General features: G+C 42.7%; 1 protein-coding gene across 8 annotated transcripts in view; it reads right to left on the reverse strand.

Moving 5' to 3' along the window:
• UBAP2 (ubiquitin associated protein 2) overlaps positions 1-20,050 on the reverse strand; it is a 160,851-nt gene extending 140,801 nt beyond the window's left edge. For 3 of the 8 annotated variants that reach the window (XM_072359574.1, XM_072359573.1, XM_072359568.1), the window contains exon 1: positions 19,948-20,050. The gene's annotated coding sequence lies outside the window, so the exon portion shown is untranslated. Of the gene's footprint in view, positions 1-19,298; positions 19,403-19,725; positions 19,833-19,947 lie in introns of those variants that run through there. The other 5 variants (XM_072359572.1, XM_072359570.1, XM_072359567.1 and 2 more) reach the window with 3 other exon arrangements.
• Positions 20,051-24,016: the final 3,966 nt, after the last annotated feature.

A 24,016-nucleotide genomic window follows, 5' to 3' on the forward strand; every position in this document is an offset into this window, starting at 1 on the left:
CTATCATTAAATCTCTTTCCTATATGTATAAAGAGGTCGCAGCTAACATCTACTCCTCATCTCTCCCTCAAAAGAGAAATGATGATCCTTGCCTTTAAAACCAGTCTGTGGCAGTCAGCTTCTTGCTCAATTCATTTGATCATTAGAATCATAATCTTTGAAACAATAAATTTATTATTCCCCCATGTTTGTACAGCACCTAGCACAAAACTGACTGATGAAAAAGGTTTTTGTTAGGTATAACTAAAACCAGCTCTCAGAATATTCATCTTGTTTGTTTTCTGTCCCTGCAACACTGTGAAGCAAAATGACAAATACAGGGAAATAAAGACAATATATGCTTGCTGCCACCTGAGCAGAAGATGAGCAAAGTTGCAGCAAAGACTTTTCACTGCTGTCTTAGTGCAAGAATGAGTCTCTGCACACAGCCTGTCAGGGCAAGTAGCTTCAGCACAAGCTCAAGGCCAAGTTCATTCAGAGCAAAATAACACTACAATTGAAACCCAGCAAATAACTGTGATTATATGGACTAGGATGTGTTCAGTATCCAACTGCTCACTAGCCTTTACAAGCAATGCATACTCTAAAACTGAAGATGCAATGAGATGTTTCTGATCTACAGAACTCAGAAGCCTCACCTAGATAACAAAGACAGTTAACATTGTTACGATCTTCAACTTAGAAATATGTTTTTGTTGGCCAAAAACTGAACTCAACCCTGAAATGTTTTATGTGATTGTTAAAGCTATCTCAGGCTCTGTGCCTGATACATATTTCCACAAACTCTTACATATTTAACAAGAAAAGGCCTGCCTTTACCAGGAACCAGCCATAGTATGATCAGAACAGGGACACAGTGTTTCTCCAGTTTTATGAATACATTCACCACAGCCAATTTGATTTGCAGTTTCTTAAGGTAGTCTACCTTTGTTGTCTTTTAAACTCATAAACAAACGGGCTTTCAGAGCACTGTGCCTTGATATGCGAACAACCACATACAGTCAGAAGTAATTCAAGCTCTTGCAAAATGATCCCTGGAAAGCAAAATCTGAAGTAGCCATGGAGACAGCCTGAACAAAAACTTCAATGCTTGCCATCCTATCTGGTCCTATCGTGATCAGTGACTGTCCACTGATATTGTAGACATTCCACACAATGTCCAATGAGTCTAAGTACTAAACTCAGAATGGCACAGAACACTAAGCATTACTTTCAACTGTGTTAAACTCCACCGTAAGCTATGGTGACTGAACTTCCAGTGCCTTAAGACTAACTCCATTCTATATAATGCTAATAATGACCTTTGGTTTTGTTTGAGGGGTAGCTTTGCTTTGTGATGAGATGACCGATACTTTAAAACAATTTCAATCAGGTGATTACAAGTAATGATAAAAAGCCCTAGAGAGAATAAAACAGAGAATAATAACTCATCTGAAAGAGCACCTACTAAACTATGACTGTCTACAATCCACACAGTAAGACGTGCTGAAGAAAGGGAACACCACTGGGTTTAAATCTGCTCATCATTTCTGACTTAAAGTTGCGTTCACACAGATTTTGGTATCTAAAAACTCTGACACATTTCACGTGCTTCTTTCTCTACTTTTGCTAAACAAAGCTCCTCAAAATATTGAGATTCAAGCTTTGGATGTGACTGGAGTACACACATGTTAAGACAAAGTTTCTATCTGTAAAACATCTGCCTGGCTATGGTACACACTTGTTAGAGCTAGGCAACACATGGATACAGGAAAGGATTGGGTCTTTTCTGCCTATCCTAACACACGGTATGGTGCCTCTGCATCACAACTGTTTAAGCTATGGTTGTTTTTCACGAGGAAAGGATATTTTAATGAAAAAGGAAAGCAGATGATGTTTGAAAAACTCCTGGGGAATGATGCTATGTGGGAAGATCAGCCTGCCAGTCAGAGTGGAGCCAGATAATCTTACGGCATCACAGGATCTTTAGGTAAGATCCTAATCTTGCTGATCACACAGCACTGTGAGCAGCACCATGCAATTACAGCTCCGAAGCAGAAAACAGCAAAGGTGAGAGCCTCTCTTCAGGAGCAGCATGGACTTGCTTCAGACAAGCACAGAAACAAACGCCCTCAGTCTGAAGTTCCCATCAAGCCAACGAGGTCATGCTACAATCTATTTCAGTCACAAATCAGTTGTCTTAAAAGCATTGCTGACAGCAGCCACAGCAAGCCCCCAAGCAGCTGAAGGGCTCTGTCACGCTGCTGGCAGTGCAGGGAGGAGAAATGTCCCACCATCCCACATCTCACAGCCAGACACAGCTGCAAGGTCCAAAGCAGCAGGCTGAAAGGAGGCAGATAGCCACTGCCTGCTAATTACCACAGCGACTAGGATGTCGAGCATTAAGTGTGATATTATTAATATAATTAATGAGATGGATCTGAACAGGAACATTTCCTTGCTCGCAAACCAGTTGTCATAGCAATAAGGTGGATATCACAAACTGATGAACTTAATTTTAACTGTACATCAAATGTAAAAAGAAGATTTGAGACTAGAGGAAGACAAACTCTTGATTAAAAAATCTGTTTAATAAAGATAAAAAAAAAAAATTCAGACAAGCAGATGTTTCAGTTTCCACACCAAGGTCCAGCTCAGGGCAAAAGTCCCTTATTCCCAGCTAGTACTTGACCTTGTAAACACACTGAAACTCAAGCAATGAGCCAAAACAGCTGTATTTGGAAGAAACAGATATAAGCGAAACAAAACAGACCTCCAAAAGACTACCAGAAAGGAAGAACAAAGCATAGGAGATTAGAATTCCCAAAACTGTTGTGTAAAGTAACCACAGTCTCATAACTACAAAGATGCATCTGTTTATAACACTGTAAAATAAAAGGTTTGTAATATTCCACTACCTCCACAGGAAGACTGCCTTTACGCAAATGAAAAGGGAAATAGAAGCCATAATCAGTATTTACCAGAACTTCAACTATGTTTAATGTCTCACACACTAAGATACTCAAATCTCAGCCAATAACTATACTTTACACTTAAAAGCTGGAAGAAATAATCATTTAAAAGAAAAATCATCCTAAGTAGCTACGTTTTGTTGTACAGCAAGCCTTGTCCAAAAGCAGAGACATGACTGCAGAAGTCAGCATCAGACTGGTAACAGAATGGTAATGGTTATTTTAATGTCCAAAACCAGCTACTAAATGTTGGTACCCTATATCGAACACTTCTAAGATTGCAGAACACCATCCCTACCAGTCTCCACACCAGAGTCACATTCAACGCAGCTGCATTTTTGCAGTACACTCGAGAAAGAAGACCAAAAAAATAAGAAAAAAATAAAAAAATCAAGAAGTAACAGGATACATTTCCAACACAAAAAGCAGGTTTATCGTAATACTTTCTTTGATCTTTTGTTCAGCCTCCCTGGGCAAGAAATCTAGACTCGAGAAAGTCAGAAAAATGAAGACACGCTGAATATAAATCATCATGGCAGCGTGGCAGGCCCTGCAAGACACAGACAGACTATTGGTGAAATTTAGGGACAGACCCAATGCCACACAACACCACCTGACTTTCAAAAACCCTCCTGAAGTTAAACATTCACTTCCACAACATAAATAAACCATTGGCAGTTTCAGTTCTCTTCCTGAGGCAGCCTCAAACAAGCGATTTTCTTGACTCTGGGCAAGGAGGTGCGATAAAGAGGACTGCAGATATCTGTGTGGACAACACAGAACCATGGCTGTCCTTTTATCCTCACATCAAAGCTACCTACTGCAACAATATGGTTGGCAAATGGCTGCAGGATACTGTCTTATGATGGCATGACTACCATACATATGCAATGAGTCCAGATTTTATTGCTAAGGCAACAGGGGGACGAGAGCATGAGGAAAAAGCATGGGGAAAAGATCAACGTCACCTAAGCATCCATTCAATGCATCTCCCTCAAGTGAAGGCTTGTCTGAACAACCTCACAACTTTTATTACTGCTTGGAAAGCGAAAAGAGTTTACAAGAGTCAAAAGTTCTCAAAGAGAAGTGCTGATTACTCCATGTCTGTACTGCCCCAAGCCAATAATGCTGAATCTCAGCTTATGGATGCTGGGAGGATTATGATCTCATCTTAACCTATCCTCTACTAACTAGGAAGAATACTGATGGCCAGGAGTAGATCTCCATTACTGGCAGAACACCACAGGAGATGAAACTTGCACTATCCGTATGCTCTCGTATTGCTCCATGAAAATAAGATTGCTGGGAGTGTCCAGCAGTCAGTGCAAGTATCAGCAAAACCCAACATACACACTCCCAACTGTCATCTACAGCTCTTCCATTCACAAAGCTAAGGGAAGAGGCAACTGTATATTCGTAACTACCTTACTTATAACCAACTAAGTAACTGCTTGAAATTACTATTCTGCAATCCACTCGGTAAACCTGTAATTAAGGAAGAACACACCCCAGAGCTACAGAAATCAATCATTTCTCATCATGAGATTAAAACAAAAGGGGAAAAACAAAAAGAACAGGTGCTACAAGAACAGACAGCATGGTTCCGTGAGAAAGAAGTGACCAGTTTTCAAAACACTGTAGATTCAAAAAGGCTGGCCACATATCCAGGGCACCTCTAAAAAGAGATGTGTTGGGGCAATGAACAGTCTATGCTTGTACAGCAGGTGTCAGCCATGAAGGTTAAGTAATGCCATTAAGAAAATCTTCTAATCTCATAATATCAACCTTTGCTATTATCCTGGTGTTTCTGCTTAGCAGATGCTGTACACTTTCTTACACACTGGTGTTTATTCCAGTTTTCACCAAAAATCTGCCAACTACATCCAACAAACATCCCTGTCCTCATCAGTTCTTCATAAACATTCAAATTTACACAGAAACTTCAGAAGGAATAACCTGTACTCCCAAATCTTTTTATTTTTTTTTAACATAACAGTCACACTAAACATCAGAAAATCCCATCTGGCTTCTATTCGGAACTTTTTTTTTTCATACTGCAAAGGTAATCTCCAGAACGCAAAAGAAGGAAAAAGAATAAAAACCAGCGAAAACTGCCTAGGTTCACTGCTAACAGAGCACATATGTCAACAGTGATTATGGACAGCAAAACAGCACAGCATCCTAAAGATCCAGAGGATTCTGCCCGATGTTTCAGACATCAATTTCCTACAAAGTCACTGTTCTCAACTGCTGCAGCCATTCTACTGGAAGAACATGATTTGAGATAGAAGTTGGCTGGATTTCCACAAGCAAAAAAGAACAGTCTTGCTGCCTGTCCTAACTATTTATAAACCCCACGTTCGCAAAGATTTGCCAGATGCATTAGTTATCTGCACTTAGCATCAACTGTAACAAAGCTTTAAGAAACAAAGAGACCCAGAAAGAATAACTGAATGCTATTTCCCTCTAAGCAATCCCACTAGACCGTACTAAAGACCAGAACACAGTTGTTGACATGGACTCAAAAGAAAAGAAGCCTGTGTTTGTTCACATATAAATGCAGTTTACAGACAATAGGAACATTCTTAAAGAAGCAGCCATCTACGGGTATCCTTAGGAAGGGGCAACAGCAAGTTTACTTTTGAAACAGTCGTGTAGTTCTCTGTCAAGAAACATTTAAAGAAAGGTCCCTTCCTGATATTCTAGCACCTGAAGGGAAAACCACATACAAGTTCTTGCTATCTTCCATGGAAAGAATTCATTTCTCATCCTCTCACAGAAACTACTTTCCTGAAGCTAACCCTCTCTAGATATCACAAAAGTCAAAGAGACAATCTCTTCTATCACTGACCACGCCACATGCTCACCCTGAACTGTCAACTTAATCACCACCTTGGGTTGGGAAGCATATCAAGACAACAGTGGCTAAGAGGCTCCTAACACTGGCCCAGCCTCACACTTCCCTAGGAAGTACCTATGGAAGGAAACTACCTAGCCTGTGGAAGGAAAGCAACACCTTTATTTCCAGGTACTCATGTCCCCTGTTTCTAGCCTATGGAAATAGAATATTGGCCAAGTCAATACACATTATACACACAATTTACTCCATCACTTCTATATTCAGTGGTGAAGAACCAACAGTGTTTTTAAACCTCTTCATCTTTTTCTCCGTGTTTGCCTCATACAAAACAAAAGACACACACATGCACAAAAAACACAAACAACAACCTGATAAAAAAAATAGAAGGATCAGATCAGTTCATGTAGATAAACAAAGAAAGTAAAACTCCTTGTCATTTTCCCTTCCAAAGTTTTCTGAGTAACATCTAACAAAAGGGAACTACAGCATCTTCTATTTCCAACAAAGAATCTGATAGCAGAACAATATTATGGCCCAGACACCCCCTGCAACAAGCACTATGAATGATATCCTTCATTACTTACTTGGAGGCTTGTTAAAAAAAATAATAACAAGTACTTCACAAAAGGAAAAACTGAACTAGCAGGTTTTTCAGGGTTGAAAATCATTACCTTCTGCAGACAGAACTAACATAAACCTTGCCAAAGTCACAAGTAAACCAGGGACAGCTGCACAGTTTGGGACAAAATCTCCAAACCAAAGTTTTAGTTTCCCTGTGGAATTTCACTTGATGGGGATTTGGCTGTTCCATCTGTAGTGAGGGCAGAACCCAAACCATTTATTCCACTAACATCATGTTTCACCTTGCATTTAATACCACGCAAGTACCAGCAGTCACCAAGAATGGCAGCCATACTCCCTGGCTCCCAACCACATAATATAGCTACTTCACCTCAGACCGACTAATGATCATGCAGCTGCAGAGCGAGTCAGTTCAGTAAGCTGATCCAAGAGCAAACTAAACCCCCTAAAACAAAACAGCAAGTCATTTGAATAAGCTTATCCAATGGAAAACTATGTGGCTATACAATTGCTGTATCTAACACAAGGGATAGAGATCATGTTCATGAGGAAAGGAGGAACCTGCACTTCAGAAGCCACGTGTCATCAAAAATAACACTTTGTGTTGCCTTTGCAGGATCCAGTACAGCAATACTTAATACTAATCAGGCCCTCTGCACATAACAATAAAAATCACTAAAAGGCCTTAGACAGGAAAAAAAACAAAACAAAAAAAACACACAACCAAGCTTCACAGGAAAGGACTATGAGCAGAGTGACCTTGAATGCATCACTATGTCAAAGCATACACACTCTTTTGATCACCAGTAAGATAACAGGGACTTGGAAGATCTTTGATGAGGAAGGATTCTTCATGCCAAGGCATCCGGATGCCAGTTAGCATTCAGTAATTTGTAAATACTAACCTTATAAATGTTTGGAATTTCTTCCATCCAAGCAAGAAAGACAGATACAATCAACCAAAAAAAGGTCAGTTTACCCAACACATAATACGTAAATCTAGAATTCACTTATTACTCCAAAGTGCGGAAGCATCTTTCTGCATTCAGTTTTGGGCATTAATTCTAGAGACTCAAACAAGCTTACAAGCAATTTAAATGGCAAGAGGAATCATTCAAGATTTTGTACACACCAACTTAGCTTTCACAGGACTAATGCACTTAATATCCACCCTTAACCCATCAAAAGCACCATCTTGAAAGGGTTGCTCCTCTGCCACTTCATTATCTCACTACATTCCCTCCAAGGGGAGGAGGAAAGCCAGACAGACATGTTTGGAAAGACTGTGCCAGATGACTTGGGAGTTCTTTCAGCAAAAAAGCCACGTGGCAAAGTCTCCCCTTACTCCAGACTACTAATTTGTACAGCTTTCTCTTTCACTTGAGTTGAGCCTGGGGGTCAGCTAGACACCTGGGTCAGTTTAGAGCACATTAATATATTATATATCAAAAAAGCAGCTTAAGCATGGGCTACATCAGGATATTTTTATATATAGACACACAGGTGAGGAAACAGCTGCAGAGACAAAACTAAATGGGCTAGGTGTTATCCTCAAAGAAAACACAGGAAGAACATATGATCTTAAGTCACACTCTGATTATCAATTCCACACAGAAGAAAGTATTTAAGTAGAAAGAGCACCTCACATACAACAGACTTACAACACTAAAGCTGCACAGTGGTGTGTTCCCATGCTGCAACTGACATCTCAAAACCACCATTACCCACACATCTAGTACCAGTGTCAGCAGGAACTTTCAGAACTGTTTAAGTGTGGGCTACATCAGCACATACAGCACTAGCTACAAACAAACATCAAGGGCATGTCAGGCTTGCATTTGTCAACATTGCCAAGCTGTAAGGCACAACCATCAAAAGCAAATATTCAGTGCATCGCTGACCTACCAATTACCACAATTACAACAAAGTTAGCTACACTCAGAATCTGAGTAATTCTTGTAACAGAAAACTAAATGCCAGTTGTTAAAACACACAAAAATAACTTATTAGGAAAACTAATTACGTTAAAAACTGATACCAAATCTACCAAAATATGATGAACTGCTGGGGTGGAGAGAGGGGTGTGTTAGTAATGTCAGCTTTGGCTATTGAAAAGCAGAAACATATTTCAGTTACTTGCTCTGATGCAGCTATCTGTATCTGAACAGCCTCTAACTGGGTTTATCCAGTTCAAACACTAAAACAAGCCTAAAAAGAACATGAAAGTTGGAACCCAGATACCCCAAGTGACAGAAAGAAGTAGCTAACGTGAGCTTGAAGACAGGACAACATCCAAAGCAGAGAATTTTCTTTGACAAAGGACCTTACAAAGAAAGTGGCATGCAGGAAAAGCACTCTGCGTAGGATTTCACACTGCCAGCGACCCACTGTGCACCCCTGCTGTCCCTGCCCCCGCCAGCTCACTCCTGCATTGCTGAAACATGCTCTCCTCAAACAGCTTCCAAAGGAATTCTCTGAATAGAAACAGATACGAGCAACAGGAGTAAAAATAGCCAAGTAAGAGCTGAGATATTTATGACGTCCTCAAACTTGCAGAAACACGCTCAACTGCCTCAAAAAAGGGCACACAGCTAATTCATAATGCCACTGACAATGAGGAACAAAGTAGAAAGTGTCACTATTAGAAAAAGGTTGGAAGGGCAGGGGATAATTACGACTTGCAACACCATCACCAGATCACATTACTACACTCAAGACAAAAAGCAATGGTTAAGTTACAATCCAGAAGTGATATGACAGCAAACCAGTAGGTTGCACCTGCGAGTTACGTGAAAAGCTCAAGACAGCAAATTTCTGAGCCTGGCCGAGGAGTTTTGGTAGCAACAGCAAAGACCTACAGTACCATCCCTATCACCCCCACACTTTCACACAGCCCTGCTTCCTGAGCTGGATACCTGGGAAAGAGCAGGGAGACCAATACTTGGCAAACAGGTGCTTGTTCAAAAGAGCAAACAAACAAAAGTCTTGTGTTGAGGGGTGGGGGGCAACAACAAAGAATAAAAAACAGTTTAAAATAAGGCAGGATACTCCATAGTATCTTTCTGCAGTTTACCTCAACACCACAGTACTCCCCAAGGTTCATCTCAAGAGAGGAATCTATCACAGTAAAACCATTTTTTTTTCAGCAAGTTATACCACTGAATAAAAAGTTCTGTCTGACACTTGTCTGTCAGTGTCAGTGAACTGTCACTCTCCTCTACAGCTACACTGGAAGAGTAGCTTACAATCCAACTGAAGAATGCGTATAGATTTGCTTTGCAAAATATGCTTTTTTTCCTTCCAAAACAACCTTCCTATAACTAGACTATTATAAACTTTGATTCCATGTATGTTTACCCACTACTTTTTCTATTGCTTACATTCCATTTTAAACGTCTTTGTATTCTGGAAGGTCATTTATTACTATGCTAAACTAAACTACCAGTCTCAATTCCACAAAGGTGAAAACTTTTCACCGTGCAATGCAGAAGTAAAAGGTTTACGTAGGAAATCTGCTTCTAAAACTTCCTAAGGTATCAGTCATTTATCTATTCCACCAACCACCTTTGCTGCAAGATCACTTGGACAAAAAAGGTCCTTGCACTCTTCACACCTTAGTTTCTGATCCAGCTATCTTATTTATATTAATTGCAGCATCTCAACCTTAGCACACATGAATCCTGAGGCTGTGTATGGAATACACATTCTCTTAATTGTAGCATAAAACTCTAGCAACAGCACTAAATAATACACGTATCAGCTTCAGATATTATACTGCACCTATAAAAATGTCACTGAACAAATGCTTTGTCAATGATAGTCTTTAAAGCCATTTCAGTGTGTATATTGTAAACATCAATTTTCCCCCAGAAAACAACACTGTATATATATGAAAGTTAAACAAGGGGTGAGCAAGGGATAAGCAAGATAAAAATTACAAGCTTTAGAAGTTGCATTATTGGGCTAATTAAGAACTTCCTAATCACAATAACAACTTTCAGACATTTACAGAATATTACATAGAAGGGACTTGCTGTAAAAGCCACAATGACACCATAAATAAATGAAGAAAGTAAATGTAAGCAAGCTTTAGATGGAAAACATTTAAAATGTGTATTTAACTTAACACACCAAGGCTGTTTTCACGTTTAGTTAAGCATCCTGCCCAAAAACCTGACTTTTAACAACTGGTAAAAACAACCTGATACACTGGCATAAGATGAAGATAACATTGTAATTAAGAGGAAAAAAAAAATATCACACCATCATTTTACATGCCTGTCCCGACAAAAGCAGAATTCCTTATAGAGAATACACATATAAAATAGGGCAGCATTCACCAAAGGCTGTAATTAACAGCAGGTAAACGGCTAAAAAAACACTCCAGACACTGATACACAGATATCCACAGAAGTCTGGGGAGTTCTTTACATGCTAATGAGCCTTGTAGATAAAGGTACTGCTTGTATTGGTCCCCACATTTGCACACACCTAAAATTTGAAGCACCATGCTTGCCAACCCTTCTGCTGTACCCTACAGCTGCAGGGCAGGAGGCATTCGCTTTTCTATAGTTTTGTGAACACTAAGTACCTTGCCATGTAGTCCCACGGTTTTGACATCTGTAGTCATGGAAGTTACTGTAAGATCACAGCCACATCACCAGGATTTCTCCCCACAATCAAAAGTAAAAAACTCATGGGATGTGATAAAGCAGCTCTCAGTGCACCACATTTAAACAACACTGAATGCGTGGAACCCCGGACAGCAATTTTAAGGAGAAACTTTCATAAATATGTGGAAGTAAAGTCCACTTGAACAGATGTGAACACATCCAAGAAAAACATTGTGCTCTATACAGGTTTTTGGTTTTTTGTGTTTTTTTTTTTGTTTCGGAGAAAAAGGAAGGGGAAGGAAAAAGCATGTTTAAATAGATTATCCTGTTCTCAAAGCCAAAGACATAAGGGAACTTCCCTTAAACCATTCTAACTTCTCAGCAGTTATTCACACTTCAAAAACAAAAAATTCAAAGAATACAGAGCATCAGGAGTAAGGTCTTCCATATCAGTTTGACATAATTAATAAGTATTGTTAATTAATATAACATCCTAATATGCAACATTTGAGAACATAGAACTTTGTTCAACTGAATTATTACAATTCCCATCAAATTATAAAATAAAAACAGAGCCAGAAGAACGCAATGGAATTAAGTGAGCAGAAAGAGGAGAAATAATGTGAGGAACCAGAAATCAACAGCATACACTCATGTGAATCCACAGAAGGTTGTAATTTTACTTGAGAAGCAACTATAAATAAATGTTTATCTGGAACTCATTTGGCAGTAGAGATTTCAACATGAGTGAAATACAAGTTGTTGTTCAAAAGCTAGGAGGACACTGATGTCAATCTAAAGTTCTTTTGCCATAAGCAAGTATTTATTTGGCCAAATATCTAAAGAAATATCTAACTGCCGTGGAAGATTTAGAAGCTTAAATTCAGAGTTCCTTTTAAAAGAAAATTCTAATCCTTGGTACCAGGAACTACCTTTCATCATCAGAATGATGGGTATTTTTAAACCACAATTTAATACTTGATCTATTTTATTACATTCAGTTTCTCTCACAGACAAGTACAACACTTTTAGTTAGCTTTCAGATTCTTGGAGCCATCACATTTCAGATTTAAACTCAATTGAAAAAGATTCAAGGCATCTTCTTTGAGATGAATTTCAGCAAGGATTTCATTATTATTATTATTCAAAACTTATTCTAAGTTGATTAAAATCTTCAACTTATATAGGTCTAGGAAAAAATATACTGATGGGTTCCTTCCACAGTTTATTAGAAACCTGGGTTACTTTAAAAGCAATATAACCTTTGAATTAAAGGAGTGGATGCTAAATACAGTAGGCCAATGTAGAAGAAGAGAAACCAAGCAGTCTGAAGTCACAGCTTTTCAGGAAATGTAAAGGGGCATGGTGGGGGTTAGGAGTTTAATTTTAGCAAACAACATGAATCTCACCAACATTACAAAAAATACCAAAAGACAGCTTGCCCCTTTTCAACATTTCTTCCTCAAGAAACAACAAAGAGAAAAGTCTTGGAGAAAAAAAGACAACAGTATTTCAGTTAATCTGTTATACATAAACTTGTGGGGGAAAAAAAAAAAAAGGTAACTCAACAACACCACACTGCATATATGTAAATACAGAACAGAAAAACACATACAGGAATGCCAGGAGAAATAAGACTAAACAAAACCCTAAACTTTCCATCTTGCATGACTGCAGCCCTAGCTAACAGAGCAGCATCAGCTCTGGACAGAAACACAGTCACAAGATCAAGCATTTTGCTGTGTTGACTGAGCAGACACAGGCAATGCAGGGTACAGGGGCCTCGTCGTACCTTGTGCTCTCCCTAGCTATGCCTGCACCAGGATGGTGAGCCTTGCTATTTCACTGTTAACTTTCATTGCAGCTCAAAGCAGGAATTCTGTTTGTCTGCAGAGACACACCTGAAGTTCCCCAGAATTAATGACTTCATTAGCAGCCAGACTCCAGATACCTCCAACACAAAAATCAAAGTAGCAGCCTACTCTATCAGAACAACATCAAACTCTTACCCCACTCCTGTCCCTCCCCAAAGTTGCCACGTAATTACCCCAAGCCACATCCTCCTCCTTCGGCTCATCCACACACCACTCATTTTGTCTCTCAACATACTTCTTCATGGCCTGTTTAGTCAGAGGGAAAATACTATCAAAAGAACACCCAACCAATCCTAACTTTTCTCTAACACCAAGCAGTAACTGGAAGGGGCAGAAGAGCTGTGTGTCAGCTTTCAGACAAGCTTTGTTGATGAAAGGAATTACAGCCATAAAAACAGTTCCTGGTCACCCACTGCTCCATCAGGTCCTGATGAGGAAAACAACTACACCAGATGCTCAACTCTCCCATCTGTTCTCTACTACATCCAGTTCCCATTCCAAAGAGCAGCTTGTTTGATAGATGGAAAAGCTTTTACTGACTTAATGTTCGAAACTTGCTTGTTCTAGCCCGCAAGGTAAGATGTGTAAGAAACAGTATGTTTCTGCACTCAAATTTTGCTTAAGCATTAAAAACAGACAAAATTGGATGGTTCTGAGGTTCCTTGCCTTATGTTTCAGTGTATTTTCTAATAAGGAAATAAATTTATAACTCAGAAACAATTAGTATGTCTTCTATTTATGTTATTCTAATGCTTTGTTTTTTACAAAGGAATATACAAAAGCTGAAAATGCTTCTCCTCCCTCACTCCCATGACTCAAGTACTCAGAGCACTGCCCAGAAATCATCACAAACAGCAAGGCATAAGTCATAAATATTTGAGATAAGTTTCCTAGCAGAAATTAAATCTCACTGGTGTTTCATTTCAGAGGACTGCACAAAAAGAGCTGTCCCAGCATTTCTCAGATTCAAGATCCCTAACCATGAAACAGCTTTAGCCACCTAACTTCATTAGAACCTTTATCCACTGTTGCATAAGTTGTAGGAGTAGGAAAAACAGGCAGATTCCATTCACTTTTGCTTTACCTAAATATGCCTAAACTGTATAAAGTTCTGGGTTTAGTCTCATTAAAAAATACTTTCGAAAATTGTTTTATTGCATAGAGCTTTGTAAAAAGAACTGCTCAATAAAAAGAAGTACAGTAAGAATTCTGTCTGACTTTTCATGAACACTATGTGCACATTAAACCACCATTTACAATCCACATGATTCCTAAACATAACATACATAGGTAGGACTTGGGCAATTCTATCACTCTCAGGCAATCAAACACTCAACCTGTTTCCCTCACAGAACTACTAAATTACAATCCTCAGTTCAGTTAGCACCAAGACACCCAATTATTCCTTATCTTCAAACAAAGAAATTACTCAGACTTTAAATATGCACCTTATTCCATTTCCATAGCATTCGTCTATGTGCATATCCTAAACCCATTCACCTTTCCATCTATGAACAGTCAAGAACAACTTGTTACCACCATTCAATCCATCATCCACTGCCTTCCGAAAGGTACATAAGGACACATGGCCTGAAGTTTGCCTGAAGGACTGCAGACTAGTTGAGAAATTTAACCTAGAGAAGGCAAGGCTCAAAGGTGGCAGCTCTCACCTCTCACTGGCACCTACAAATGCCCGAAGGTAAGGCTCTTTCCAGTGTCAGGACATGAGGCAATGGGCAACAACTGGAACACAAGAGGCACCAACTGACCAAGAAGAAATGCTCCTTTACTGTCCAGGTGGCAGAACACTGAAACAGGCTATCCAGAAGTTCTTCAGTTACTCTACTCTTCACCAGTCTTCAACAGCCATCCGGATGTGGCTCAGGACAGCCTGCTGCAGTAGGCTGTGCCTGAGGAGGGCTTGGACAGCCCCTGCCAACCGCAGCCAGCCTTTGGTCATGTGAAGTGAAAAGAGAAGAAAGTCCTGAAGTTGCAAAGTTGTTCTCAAAGATGTCCCACAAGCATCAAGCTCTAGCTTCTCTGCTCAGACAGTCACAAAGAAAAGCAAAAGTCTAGCAACTTCAAGTGTATCAGACATCATTAAGACCTCAATCCAGCAACATACACTGCTCCACCAAGAGATGAGATGGTAGACAATGAGAAGTGGAGTATATGTATAATGCCACAAGGACTTTCCTACTTAGAATTGTAACAGACAGCTATTCAAGAAAGAAAATCTTTTCCTAAGATGCATGGGAAAGCTCCTGGATATGGCTGTTATCTGAACATCAAATTGCAGCACAGGACAAGGTTGAGAACACATATCAGAAGCCACAAACTTATCTCAAACATTTAAATAACTTTTGCATGCTTACTAACTTTCTTTCACCAAGCTCCTAACACTATTTCAACCTCCTCAAAAATGAATTTGAGATACCTGCCTTATAGCACTGCACCCCTGTTCAAAACACTCAGAAATCCATTCAGTCACTATTGAAAAAAAGAGAAGCACAAGGCTGGCACTGCTCCTCAGCACGTTTAGGCACCTGAAGTTAACATCAGTAAGTTAGGCCACTCTTCCATCAGTGTCAAAATAGAGCACACCTGAAGAACATGAAAGTGAAAGTTGAAATAAAAGCCCAGAAACATAAGTCACCAGTTCCTTGGGGTACAGCCCAGTCAAAGTATGGACCAGAGCTTCCCAAATACAGTATGCTACCTGCTCTGTGTACCGTCCTGCAGTGTTTGGCATCAGGATTACTTCTGGATTCACACAGCTAAAACAGCACCTACAAAAGCTTTTTAAAATCAAGCAAAAATGAGAAGGCAAGATTTCAAACAAGAAAAATATATATATCAATAATTTCCTCCAAGCACCGGAAACAAAGACAATGTAATAATAAGAAACATTACAGGCTTAAGGTTCGCCACGAAATGGCCATGATTCCAGTAGCATTTCAAACCAAATGGAAAAAGAGGAAAGAAAAGCTTTAAAAAAAAAATCATATGCTCCATTCCACATTACATCAACCGTTCTCAAAATATTCAACAAAACAAATACAACATTTTTTCTGCTTTATATGAATCTCAATACAGTCCCTAAGGAATAATTCTTTGACCATCTACTTCTAGGAACAACACTGCAGTCACAGGAAATACAACCAAAGTGTTCAACACAAATCCACAGTGGAATTGCAGGGCCTTCTTCCTGCGCAGCAAACCATTAGGAATATTAAGAAATGTAGGTAACAGGCACAGAATTCAAGTTTTACACATTCAGCCACAGAGCTGAGGACTCTCAAGTGAGGACTTCTTTTCCATTAAAGAAGGGCAAATCCGATGGCTCAAATCTGCACATAACTTGAAATTCAAATACTAAATGATTCTGCTGAATCTGCATCTTCTGCAGATCTGGAATAAACTGTGTTTCCTGTATGATAAAGCAAGAAAAAAAAAATCCATAATGTTCATCACACAAGTACTATGTAGGGCAAGCCTCAGGTGCTGAGGAAGACCAAAGCTCTGCCAGTGTGGGAAACATTTCATTATTTTTAATGCAAAAAATAGCAGACCTAAACAAGTCAGAGACTCCTCCATGCTCATCTGCTGGAAAACTTGATTTCAACAAGCTGGGGAGGGAGGAGAAGAACACCTGGCAAGTTTATCTTCTAAAGAAGGTCAAACAAAAAAGCACTTACAAAGATAGCCACACAAAAGAATTTCCTGGGAACTGAGAGTTAGAAAGAGCAGCTCCACTCAAGGGAGCTGTGCAAAGCTGTTCATATAACCCATCCTGCCAGTTTTACAATATGCAGAGAACATCAATAAAACAACAAGCTCAGCAAAAGAGTTGCAATGCAGTAAAAGCAAGCTGAGCAAGGGATGAGATCTCAGGCATCAGACCGTACCACCTTTAATCTGTCTTAAGTCACTGCTCCCTCTTCAGAGTATTGAGAAGTCATGGGGGAGAAGGGCTGCAGGTAACTCGTGAAACAGACCGGAGGAGCTCCTGGATGGACTGGGAGCCCTGATGGCTGGCGGAAGTAGAAGAGCACAACTTCCATGTTAGAGCAGCAGAGAAAGCTTTCATACAGTTTTTGGAAAATATGAACCTTGAGTAATTGCAAAGGAGCTACTTCAAAACCTTTCATCCCAGCTCTCACTTTAATGAACATAACCTGTTTATGGAAGCCATATGAAAAACAGCACAAATCGAAGCCAGGTCCCTGAGAAGCAAACAGGATGCATTGGTCTACAAACCAGCAGACTGTATCAGGGAGAAAAAGAAACAAAATAAAAGTTAAGATCCAGCAGACCACCAACACTAAAGTATGGTTATTACTTGTATTTCCTCACACCTCTGCTCAACAGTTTTGAAGTACACAAACGTAACACAAAGTCTCTTCCAGTCTGGCCTTTTGTAAAGGAGACAAGTCCCTCAGCTTCTACCAAGGACTGTGGGGCTGCTGCAAACCTGCAAACAGAGCAGAGTTTTTCAGGGCTGCTCCTGTGCTCCTACTTAGCACGAAACAAAGATAAGAAGATCCATATTTGTGTTCTCTCTTATTCTTTCAGAGAACCTAGTCCAAGTACTGGTACGAACCATAACTGAAAGTACAAGTAAACATTACTATTAACACCAGTTATTACCATAATATCAATATTCCACCATGCAAACATCTGTCAAGCACCATCAAACAGCATATTGTTCTGCTATGAGCACTATCAATAGGGGGACACCAGCAACAAATATAAAACATACCAAGAATGGTGTCTTATGAGGAAAACATCACATAAAAGTGCATGAAAAAAAAAAAAAAAACGAAATAAAGTATCCCAAAAGCATAACAAAACAAAAACAGAAAGAGCAAGCTACAGTAACCAACAAGATTTTGTTGGTGGGATTTTCCTTGGCTTCCCCTACATTTTAGTGGTAAATCTGCACTTCCAACCTTGAAGTCCTTTTGCAATCTCAGAAGCTTTCCTGAGGACTAGTCAAAACAACAGAAGTGGAACAGACCAAGGTTCTGAACTTCTGTGCCTTTTTTTGTTGTTGCTGTTTCATTATTATAAACAAGTCAGTATGCTGATAAAACTGCAGCTAGAACAAAAGAAACAGAGCATTCCCACTCCTCCCTCTTCCAACTTACCAAGACTGTTAAGGTTATAAACAAAAAGCATGCCCATTTTCCAGACTACACATCAAAATCAGTTCACACCTGTTTATCCAGTTTCTCCATGTAGCACTCCTGGATTCCCAAAACATCCTCAATGCTCAGTGCTGCTAAATGATTTGGCCTACCTTGCTTTAAGGTTACCTAGCATAAGGTTAAAAATAAATTCTTTAAGCAAGTTAGGTCAAACCACCACAGAGAGATCAGGCACAGGTATAAATAGTGAGTCACTCAGGTAAAAATGCAAACCCAGATTCCATCACAGACCATGATATAACCGAGAGAATTGCTAAAAGGGGCTGGTAAGTACTTTAAAAGCAAACAAACAAAAAAACAGGTTTCCAAAGGCTTAGCTGATGCTGTTTTCTGTGAAGAGCTCCATTTTCAATGGAAAGTGCTGCTCCAGGCCTGCACATCCTCCCTCTCCCTTCCCTTCACTCACATCCAGCTCGTTTCTCTCCTTGAAAAAAACTAAAAAGCCGCTCTCAGGCCAGGCCAGCCCCTCCATTTCAGCAGTGACTGCCACCCTGGAGGGCACTGCCTTGATCTGCTGCTTTATTATAAGCCTCCATCACCTGCTCAAATTGAGATGACTAGGGCTTGATCACTGCTCCACGCTTGGCCCTTGTGAGCTCCCCCTCACACAGCTCAACACAAAGCCACAACCTTCTCTTTCTACGAAGCTCCTCTGAACGTGACCAAGAGGACTGTAAGCACTCAGACACACAGCTGTGCAAGACTGTAAGCCACAGCACCTGAGCGACTGCAGACACCACAGCACACCTCCCTACACCTACTGCACCTTACAGAGTTCAGCTCCAGCAGGACTTCAAGGCGCACCAGATCCCTCTATACACCCAGGTCCTTCCAGATGGGTTTCTCCCGGTCAACTTTCCTGCCGTAATTTCCTTCAGTAACAACAGCAAACAACTCTTTTATTATTACTATTAAGTGCAATATGACCAAGCTCCATAGCAAAGCCCTGACAGACTTCCCACGCACACCCAGGCTCACGGAGGCCAGGTAACGCGGAGCACGGCCCGTCCCCAGCCCCGTCCTCACACAACCCACTGCGGGCCGTCCCGAGCTGCGCCCCTGACACGGCACGGCCCCATCCACAGCAAGGCACCCGGCGCAGGGATAACGCCTCCCCCCACCCCGCAAACAGCCGAGGACGCGGCCGCCCCCACCCCGACCCCCCAGGCCCCGTCACGGGCCGCCTCCGAAGGCGGGAAGCGGCGCACCTCGGGGCCGAGCCGCCGCCTCTCCGCTGCGCCCGCACCACAGCCGGGGTGCCCGGCGATAGGGGGCAGGCCGCAGCTCTGGGAGCAGCGGGCGGTGGGTGAGGGCGCCCGCAAAAGTAGGGCAGAGCCGCGCGGCCCGGCCGGGCCTCGCCTCCCCCCGCCGACAGCGCCGAGGGACGGACGGGGCTCCGCCGCCCCCGGACAAAAGCGGCGGTTGGGCCTCGCGAGAGAGAAGGGTGGTAGGAAGGGGGGGGGGGGGGGGGCACGTAACGGCCGCTCCAGAACGCCGAAGGTTTGAGGGGGAGGCGGGGGGGGGGGGGGAAGGGTGGCGGGTCCACGATCCCCCACGCGGGACGCGGTGCCGGGGGGCAGCGGCAGCGAGCAGCGCGGCGCCCCCCCCCCCCGCGGGGCGCCCCCCGCTCCGTACCTGCACAGCGTGCTCACAAAGCAGCAGCAGCGGCGGCGCCCACCCGCGTCACGTGACCGCCCCTCGCGCCGCTCCCTCCTCCTCGCCTCCACGCGCGCGCGAGGCCGCTCCCCCCCACGTGACGCGACGTGACGCGACGCGACCAGACGCCGCGCGCTCGCCCACCCGCTCCCCGCTTTCTTTCCCCCCCCCGCCCCGCACAACCAACAGCCCCGCACACACCAGCAGCTCGCGCCCATCCGCCGGCCCCGCCGCCAGCACCACGTGAGCAGGGCGAGGAGCCCGGCCTCTTCCCCGTCACGTGACCGCGGCTCCGCCTCCCCGCTCGCCGGAAGTGGTCGGCCGGAGCCGTCCGCCGAAGTTGGGGGGGAGGGGCGGAGGGGGCGTCCGGGGTCACGGCCTGGTGTGCTGAGCCGAGCGGGGTGTCCGGTACGTGTCACTTTGTACCGTCACTTTGTACCGCACTCGTGCTTTGCCTCCTCCACAGACTGAGCGGGGAGCGTGCTGCGGGGCGATGGAGAGCAGCGGGTGGCAGCGCTTGGTGCAGCTCCGGCAGTGCCCCCTTGGTTCAATGGCAGACTCCGTGGTGCCGATAACCGGGTCGGTGCCGATAACCGGGTCGGTGCCGATAACCGCTGAGCGTTTCGCCCCGCTGCACCCAGCGATACACCTCATGGTTCTGAGGTCTGCCGTGCTCTTATTCCCTTTGCTTGTTTGCTCATCCTTTCACCTGCTTACAAACAGGGCATCGAATCTCTTCTTATTATTAACAATATTGGAGCTGTAGTCGGTGCTCTTTGTGCTGCTGCCCTCTCAGCTTATACAGAGCAGGCAGGCAGGAGTGGCTTTGCATCCTTGATCTCGGCTATATGGGTGAGCAGGAGCTACAACAGTTCCGACAGCTTGGGAGATGCAGGACATCCCCATCTCCAGCTCCTCCCAGTAAGATGCGGGTTCTTTAGGAAACCCCAAATCCTAATCAAACAGTGCGCTGGTTGCTTTGATGCCCAGAGGCAGGTGTTGATATTTTACCTTATAACTGTTGCAGGGAGGGAATAAGTTATGACTCTGAACAAGGTTTCTTTCTGACAAACATATCCACAGCTCCATAATCTGTGCAGATTTAATCAGCGTTATTAGCATCCTCTCATCATGGCATAGCAATGCTTTGCTAATCAATATGGATTTTTTATGTGCAGCATGCAGCGACAAAGACTGAGAGCTCTTGGGATTCTCTTGTCAGATGGTGTGGTGCCAGTTGGAAGATGTCTCCAGATATCATATAGAATCCAGCCTAGGAACATTTGGAAGGAGAGACGATTAAACAAGGTTACCAGGACAAAAACAAAACAAAAATAACCCTTTGTGGGTTTCTCCCTCCTATACGTGGAATAGCTACAAAAGAGAAAACAGCACATTTCAGTTCCAAAGCTTCCAGAGGAAAACTGATGTAATGAAATAACACAGGCTGCAGTCAGAGACCCTTGCTGCGGCTGTTCAGCACATCTGGGCTGTAATGGAGACCCTACATTAAGCACAGCAAAGCCTTGACCAGGCCTGGCAGGCAAATCCTCCCTACTCAGATATTTACTTCACTCCCTCCTGCTCATGTCAGCACTTTATCCAGTTTTACTGTTTCTAAAGAATTATCCCGTGAAGGTGCAAATCCCCCTGGACCATATGTTTAAACTCACTTCAGGCTTGTTTTTCATAGTTTTTTCATTGTTTTTCACCTATTGCAGATGTCTTACACAGTTGGCTGGAAACCATCATTTTAGTGTGTTGGTGTTAGCCAGTAACACTTAAGGGGGAAAGAATGCCAATGTTAAGAATATCACCCTGTTCCTGATTCAGAAGTCTGCTCTACTTCTACACTGTAGGCAATAATCATAGCACGACTTGAGTTGGAAAGGACCGTAAAGATCACCAAATTCCAACCCCCTGCCACAGGCTGGTTGCCCTCCCACCAGACCAGGCTGCCTCCACTCAACCTGGCCTTGAGCACCTTCAGGGATGGGACATGCACAGCACCTCGGGCAGCCTGTGCCGGGGCCTCAGCACTCTGAGGTCTCCTGAGCCTTCTCTTCTCTGGAAAAAACAAGCTACAACTCCCTCAGATTTTCTTCACAGGAGAGGCATTCCAGCCCTCTTATCATCCCCATGGCCCTGCTCTGGACCTACTCCACAACTTTCCCAGACATGGATTCAGTTCTCAGGTCTCAGGAGGGCAGAGTAGACAGGGACAATCACCCCTCCGTCCCCACTGGTCCTCCCCTCTGTTGATGCAGCCCAGGACACTGCCGGCCTCCCATGCTGCAAGCACGCATTGCTGGCTTGTATCCAGTTTTCATCCTCAGGATGAAATGACAAATTCACCAGAATCCTTTAAGTCCTTCTCCGCAGGGCTGCTGTCAGTGAGTTCTTCTCCCAGTCTATATTCATGTCTGGGATTGCCCCAACCCAAGTGTAGCACCTCAGGAGCTTCACACTTTCAAGTTTTTCCAGATCTCTCTGAATGGCATCCCTTTCTTCTGTCATGTTGACTGTAAGCAGAAAACTTGCTAAGGGTGCATTCAATCCCAATATGTAGGTCACTGACAAAGATGCTGAAGAGAACCGGTCTGGAGCTGGAACCCTGGGGGATGCCACTTGTCACCAGTCTCCACCCAGACATGGAGCTGCTGACAACAGCCCTCTGGCTAATCCTTATCAAAGAATAGTCATCTCTTCAAATCCGCATCTTTCCAGTTTAGACACAAGGGTATGGTGTGGGACGATGACAAATGCTGTGCACAAGTCCACATAAATGGCATCAGTTGCCCTTCCTTTGTCTGCTGGTGTTGCCATTCCATCATAGAAAGCCATCAGATTGGTCATGCATGATCTGCTGTTGGTGAAGCCATGCTGGCTATGTTGAATCACCTCCTCTTCTCAGACATGCCTTAATGAATCTTATGGGAGGATCTGCTACATGATCTTATCAGGCACAGAGGTGAAGCTCATCAAGTTCCCCAAGTCCTCCTTTCTGTCTTACTTACAAATCAGTAACCCATGAGACCTGCATCAGTTGCACTTCAGAATGCACTCCAGTAAGCTCAGAGTGCAATTGCGATTCCACTGTACTCAGATTCTGTAAGAGAAATGGCTTCATGTAAAGGAACCAATTTTGACTCTTAGATTTGAGTTTGTAGAGAAGTAGGAATTCTCTTCTGTTAGGGTGGAACTACTGAAAGTCTTGAATTCAAAGTGAAAGTGTGCCAAGAAATGTTGCCCTCAGGTGCACCAGGGATTGCTGCTGCATTTAGATTTGAGGTGAGTCTCTGAAGATGCTGTCTGGAAACGGAGTTACAAACATGACAGCGTGCTCGACTGTGTTAATGTACATCCCAAAGCAGGGCTTCAGCAGCATTTGTTCTGCAAAAGGTAACTGAGCTGTGGGTGCCCTTCTGGCATATACGGCATTCACTGATTCATGGTGTTAAAGGCAGAAAGGGTGATGATATCATTGTCTACTCCTCATATAGACCAGGTCATTAAAATTCCTGACATTACGGGCCACATTAGTCTGTCACATCTCAGCATCACCCTGCAAATTGATGCTGGACTGATGATCCCTTCAGCATCACTTCATACCCAGAGACAGACCTTTTCTGTAGGTGCTGCCTGCAGCCCTTGGTCCAGGTGTTCTCACCTTGACATTTGAGTTCATGAAAGAAGATGACATGTTTTTGTGAGACTCAGCTCTGGAATTGCTCTGTACCACTACATTATCCCCATTATTGGTTTATTTTCCTTCATTTTTTTCTTTTTTTTTTTTCCCCACAAAATGTTTGCAGTGACTTTGTATTTACTGCAGATAGCTGAGGACACTGTAGCAAACCTGGGTCTGATACAGATCCTGCAGGGCCCCACTTTAAATGCTCACTTGGGGGAAGCTGGGGGCAGTTGTTCTGTGCAGTGCATGCTCTGCTGAGTTTATTCTGTCATACTCCCCAGTTCAACTCTGTGACACAGACACTGTTACCTTTATCAGCCAAAGAATCTCTGAGAATTAAGCAGGCTTCTTTTAGCAAGGCTTTTTGTTTGTTTGTTTGTTTGTTTGTTTGTTTGTTTTTACCCCCACACAACCCTGTGCATTAATTTTAATTAATTTTTCCTTGCGTTAATTTTACGTCTAGTCATGTATTTCATATAAATCAAGAACCTTGTTAGTTCTCCATTATTTTGCCTGGGACATCAAGGAAAGTCGTCTGCGGGTGTCTGCTCACCACTCTGTGCCCTGCTCAAACAC

This window comes from Excalfactoria chinensis, chromosome Z (genome assembly GCF_039878825.1).
Source record: "Excalfactoria chinensis isolate bCotChi1 chromosome Z, bCotChi1.hap2, whole genome shotgun sequence".
Classification (NCBI taxonomy): Eukaryota; Metazoa; Chordata; class Aves; order Galliformes; family Phasianidae; genus Excalfactoria; species Excalfactoria chinensis.